Below are 5,955 nucleotides of genomic sequence, written 5' to 3' on the forward strand. Positions count from 1 at the left end.
CCTGTATTGCTGTTACATGAAAGTGAGACCTTTTTGGAAAAAACTCAATTGTTATTGAAAGATTATTTAGTGAGGCCAGTAGGGTGTTTTCACAATAGCAGAATATTTGGGAGAGAGTTGCTATAGTTGCAGTACACTGTAATGCAATACAGGTGATAGCTCATTCTGAGGGGCATTTTGAGCCCCTCAGAATTTGCTGCCTCTCCATATAGACCATTTTATCAAGTCAGAAAACTTCTGTTCTACTGTAGCGTCCCATGGCCAAAGCCTGGCTCCCCACTGAAACCTAGCGGGTTCTAGCCCTGATGTAATGTGAACTGGAGAGTGTTTTTTCAAAGACTCAATTGTTATTAGAGAATGCTTTAGGTAGGCCACTCTTAGTTGTTTACTCACAGATCTGTATTGCAGTTACATAAAAGTGAGACCTTTTTTGGAAAAAACTCAATTGTTATTGAAAGATTATTTAGTGAGGCCAGTAGGGTGTTTTCACACTAGCAGAACATTTGGGAGAGAGTTGCTATAGTTGGAGTACACTGTAATGCATTACAAGTGGTAGCTCATTCTGAGGGACATTTTGAGCCCCTCAGAATTTGCTGCCTCTCCATATAGACCATTTTATCAAGTCAGAAAACTTCTGTTCTACTGTAGCGTCCCATGGCCAAAGGCTGGCTCCCCACCGAACCCTAGCTGGTTCTAGCCTGGATGTAATGTGAACTGCAGAGTGTTTTTTCAAACACTCAATTGTTATTAGAGGATGCTTTAGGTAGGCCACTCTTAGTTGTTTACTCACAGATCTGTATTGCTGTTACATGAAAGTGAGACCTTTTTGGAAAAAACTCAATTGTTATTGAAAGTTTATTTAGTGAGGCCAGTAGGGTGTTTTCACACTAGCAGAATATGTGGGAGAGAGTTGCTATAGTTGGAGTACACTGTAATGCAATACAGGTGGTAGCTCATTCTGAGGGGCATTTTGAGCCCCTCAGAATTTGCTGCCTTTCCATATAGACCATTTCATCAAGCCAGAACACATCTGTTCTACTGTGGCGTCCCATGGCCAAAGGCTGGCTCCCCACCGAAACCTAGCGGGTTCTAGCCTGGATGTAATGTGAACTGGAGAGTGTTTTTTCAAACACTCAATTGTTATTAGAGGATGCTTTAGGTAGGCCAATCTTAGTTGTTTACTCACATATCTGTATTACTGTTACATAAAAGTGAGACCTTTTTGGAAAAAACTCAAGTGTTATTGAAAGATTATTTAGTGAGGCCAGTAGGGTGTTTTCACACTAGCAGAATATGTGGGAGAGAGTTGCTATAGCTGGAGTACACTGTAATACAATACAGGTGGTAGCTCATTCTGAGGGGCATTTTAAGCCCCTCAGATTTTGCTGCCTCTCGATATAGACCATTTTATCAAGACAGAACACATTTGTTCTACTGTGGCGTCCCATGGCCAAAGGCTGGCTCCCCACCGAAACCTAGCGGGTTCTAGCCTGGATGTAATGTCAACTGGAGAGTGTTTTTTCAAACACTCAATTGTTATTAGAGGATTATTTAGGTAGGCCACTCTTAGTTGTTTACTCACAGATCTGTATTGCAGTTACATGAAAGTGAGACCTTTTTGGAAAAAAACTAAATTGTTATTGAAAGGTTATTTAGTGAGGCCAGTAGGGTGTTTTCACACTAGCAGAATATGTGGGAGAGAGTTGCTACACACTAAAAAACGTTGGGTTATTTTTTGTACCCAACCGTTGGGTTACACATATTGGGTCAATATGTTGGGTTATTTTAACATCGTTAAAGTAATAACCCGGCCGTTGGGTTAAATACGGTTTCCCCAGTGACGGTTCAAATTTTAACCGTCCAGTTACTGCCAACAGAAGACGCTGCTGCAGCCTGATTATGAAATGAAAGGTAAGACATGCCATTTTTTTATGAATACAACTCTTATAACATTATGTATTGTGTACTGAAACGTTGAATATAGTCGAAAACTGAATTTTATTAAAAAAAAATCCCTTTAATGCTCTCTGGAAAAATGAGATAGATTGGAAATAAACCATAGCTATCCCAGTTAGCTCGCTAGCAGTAATAAAGTAAAAACATTATTCTAGTGTACCTATTTAGAAACTTAATACGGTGATACAGAAAGTAAGTAACTAATGCCTAGTCTGAAATCACTATCTAAAGCCGCGCGGAGCATTATCAGCTCGGCCCGTGCAGCGCGAGCTCAGACCCGGTCACACGACACCACAGCAGCGCTGTGAGATCCAGGGGGAAGCGTTTGAATTCGCCGAATATTCAACAGTATAACTTACTACTCTAAATATCTGTTGTGAGATGAATGAGTGCAGATATTCACAACAGCATTGACGCAGAAAACTGAAATATTGTGCTAACAATTTTAACGTTAGTTCACAACAGTTAGAATGTTTTCCAACCCACAAATTACCTAGTTTTACCGTAGTAAGTTAACACAAACTGCAACTATGATAATTTGGCAGAAATGTGGTAGGCCCATATTCATAATGAATGTTGTCATATGAATATATATTATGCATGTTACTATTAAACGTATTACAGGAGTAGCTAAATCATACAACCATAGTACGTTTTCTTATGAAGCTATGACAGTTTTTGCCTTTATTTTAAATATGTTGTACTAAATGTGTTATATACCTGTGTTTTAGACCAATGGATTCATTTGTGAAGCAAAGACTAGAACAGTTGAACCTCTGCCATTTAATTAAAGGTGAGTACGATATTGAAACAAGTTGTACACAATTATTTTTTTAAAGACTAGTTTACTTTTCTGGTTATTTTTTCCCCCTGCTTCATTCTAATGCAGAGGAAGGATTGGATCTCAGTGGTTCTCGACTCTAGTCCTGGAGTTTCACCAATAGTACACAAGTTCGATGTCTTCCTTATCTGACGCACATTTCCGGGTTTGGAGTCTCTACTAACAAGTTGGTAAGTTGAATAACATTAGATAGGCCAATGTGCAGTGCAGGGTCTACTACAGAACCAGGTTATTTGGGAAACAACCAGTTTATTATTATTTTTTCAGCTGTCTTTTCTCATTTTCATACAGTATGTTTTAATTTCAATAAGTTGTTTTGGTTGTGTCTAAGTGCATATGAAATCAGGTCCACACATTTGGTATAGGTGAAAACTGTTTTTTTCTCTTTTTCTGTTAACTTGTCTTTCAAAGATGATCATGGAGAAATTGCCTTTAAAACCCTTCCTGCCATCCTGCCATCATCGCCATACCTCACAAATGGACAACATGGTGTGTCCAACATATGCTGAAATGAAGAGAAGCTTAATTACATTCACCAATCAGCCTGTAAGTAAAAGCAACACTATCAAATTAGCTTTGATAAAGTGCACTGCTCATATGCATCCATTTATTATTTGCTTTAGTGATTTTGCTTGTTAATAGATTATCCAATAGTTTACCCAAAAAATATCCCATTATGTACTCACCCTCAAGTCATCCTAGGTGTATATGACATTCTTCTTTCAGACGAACACAATCAGTTATTAATAAATGTCCTGACTAATCCAAGCATTATAATGGTCAAAATTTGAAGCCCAAAAAAAGTGCATCGATCCATTATGAAAGTAATCCATAAGGCTCCATGAGGTTAATAAGGGCCTTCTGAGGTGAATCGATGGGTTTTTGTAGAAAAATATCCATATTTAAAACTTTATAGACTAAAATAACAAATTTTCGACAGACAGCCTTCCTTATTCAACTTACAAAGAAACTGTAACGCCTCTCGCAAATCAAAACGGTTACGCTACGTCCAACTTAATCGTCTCGACATTTACGTTTTTTTACGCTACGTCCGACGTTATTCTCACAGCAGTTACGCTTTTTTCAGAAGTTGAATACTTAATGCGGTCCATTGGAAGCTAGATATTTTACTTTATAACGTGTTAAATATGGATATTTTTCTTACACAATTCCATCAATTCACTTCAATGGGTTCTTATTAATCTCCGGAGCCGTGTGAAGCACTTTTATAATGGATGGATGCATTTTTGGGCTTCAAATTATGGGCTTCCATTATAAAGCTTTGAAGAGCCAGGATATTTATTAATATAACTCAGATTGTATTTGTCTGAAAGAAGAATGTCATACACACCTAGGCTGGCTTGAGGGTGAGTAAATCATGGAATCATTTTCATTTTTGGGTAAACTATCTCATGAATTATCCTCGTGTCGTTGTAAGACTTTCGTTGTTCTTTGAAACACAAATGTTAAAGAAATCTGCAAGGTTTCTGTCCCTCCATTGACGACCTACGCAACTACCACTTTAAGACCCAGGACAGACAGCTTTAAAGTAATCCATGGGATTCAAGTGGTCTAACCTCAGTTTTATGAAGCGACACGAGTGCTTTTTGCAACAACAACACAAAAAAAAAACATAACACAACAACATTTGCTCTCTTTTCAACACAACACGCATGCGTCTAGGGGCTCTCGTGAACATGTGTTGAGATTAATGTTTTGTAAATAAAGTGGTAAATTATGGTTAAGGGATAGAATATACGCTTGTCACTTCATAAAACTGAGGTTGAATTACTGGAGTCACATGGATTACTTTAATGTCTTTACTGCCTTTCTAGGCCTTTCTGTGTTCCGAAGATGAACCAAAGTCTTACGGGTTTGAAACAGCATGAGGATTAGTATGTTGATTGGTGAAAAATGAACAGCAGATGTAATGACTAATTAGTGACAATTTCTTTAATTCAGTACAACACTGCTTCATTGCAACTTTGACGTAATTTAACACTGCTGATGTTGTCACAGTGCAAGCAAACTGAATTTTTTTTTAATCTTTTAAGGTTGGAACTAACATGGTGCATTAGCTGAACAGTGAGACAAGCCAGGATCCACATGACGATGCTTGGGGACAAAGAGACCTCGCTGATTTTTTTCATTTTCACTGTGGAGGCAGTTGAACAGAAGACCTTATTTCAAGCACTGGCTGTATGTTTCAGATTTTTTATTTATTTATGACATGAACTATCCAAAGACCTCTGCCCCATTTGGGAGATTTTGTAGCATGCAAACTTGAATATATATTTTGCTGCCTCATTAAAAACTTTGATTATCATAATTTGTATTTGTTTTGCTACATATGTTTACAACACATCAAGGCATACAGTGTACAATGTAGATTTTTTTAATAAAGTTGTTTATTTCTGGAAGACTTTAATATTATGAATTTGTGTATTCTGTCCATATTTGTATAGGTTTTTAATTTAATATTTGTTGTGTTCATTTTTAATTTTTGTTTTGTATATACACCTTTTACGTATGTTTACCTTATGTACATTTTTGTGTATTATGTGTGCTGTGTATTTTGAATTTAATATTTACACATTTATGTATATTTACAATAAATATGTACTCCCCAATATTTAGTTTGACATTTACAATATATATTTTAAAGCACATTTATTGTTTTATACAAATAAAAAATCTGTATTTGAAAACAATGGGTATTTTATTTATTAAAATAATGGCATGAATAAAAATTTAACTCAACTGTTGGGTTACTTTTAACCCAACTGTTTTTTAACCCAATGCATTGGGTTAAAATAACCCAACGTTGGGTAGGTGCTATATCAACCCACAGTTGGGTTACGTGTTGGGTTATTTTTAACCCAACATTTTTAAGTGAGTATAGTTGGAGTACACTGTAATGCAATACAGGTGGTAGCTCATTCTGAGGGGCATTTTGAGCCCCTCAGAATTTGCTGCCTTTCCATATATACTATTTTATCAAGCCGGAACGCATCTATTCTACTGTAGCGTTCCATGGCCAAACGCTGGCTCCACACCGAAACCTAGCGGGTTCTAGCCCTGATGTAATGTGAACTGGATAGTGTTTTTTCAAAGACTCCATTGTTATTAGAGGAGGCTTTAGGTGAGCCAGTCTTAGT

At 37.0% G+C, this 5,955-nt stretch overlaps 1 long non-coding RNA gene across 4 annotated transcripts; it reads left to right on the forward strand.

The window, feature by feature from the left end:
• The first annotated feature begins 1,783 nt into the window (after positions 1–1,783).
• On the forward strand, positions 1,784–5,690 carry LOC137043454 (uncharacterized). Of its 4 annotated transcripts, none has more exons than XR_010898485.1 (4): positions 1,784–1,911; positions 2,688–2,749; positions 2,846–3,343; positions 4,852–5,690. It is a non-coding gene; the product is annotated as an uncharacterized lncRNA (long non-coding RNA). The 4 variants fall into 4 exon arrangements; XR_010898484.1 differs by lacking the exon at positions 1,784–1,911 and having other exon boundaries at positions 1,930–2,749; positions 2,846–2,967; positions 3,209–3,343; positions 4,852–5,384; XR_010898483.1 differs by lacking the exon at positions 1,784–1,911 and having other exon boundaries at positions 1,924–2,749; positions 4,852–5,391.
• The last annotated feature ends 265 nt before the right edge of the window (positions 5,691–5,955 follow it).

This window comes from Pseudorasbora parva, chromosome 16 (genome assembly GCF_024679245.1).
Source record: "Pseudorasbora parva isolate DD20220531a chromosome 16, ASM2467924v1, whole genome shotgun sequence".
Classification (NCBI taxonomy): Eukaryota; Metazoa; Chordata; class Actinopteri; order Cypriniformes; family Gobionidae; genus Pseudorasbora; species Pseudorasbora parva.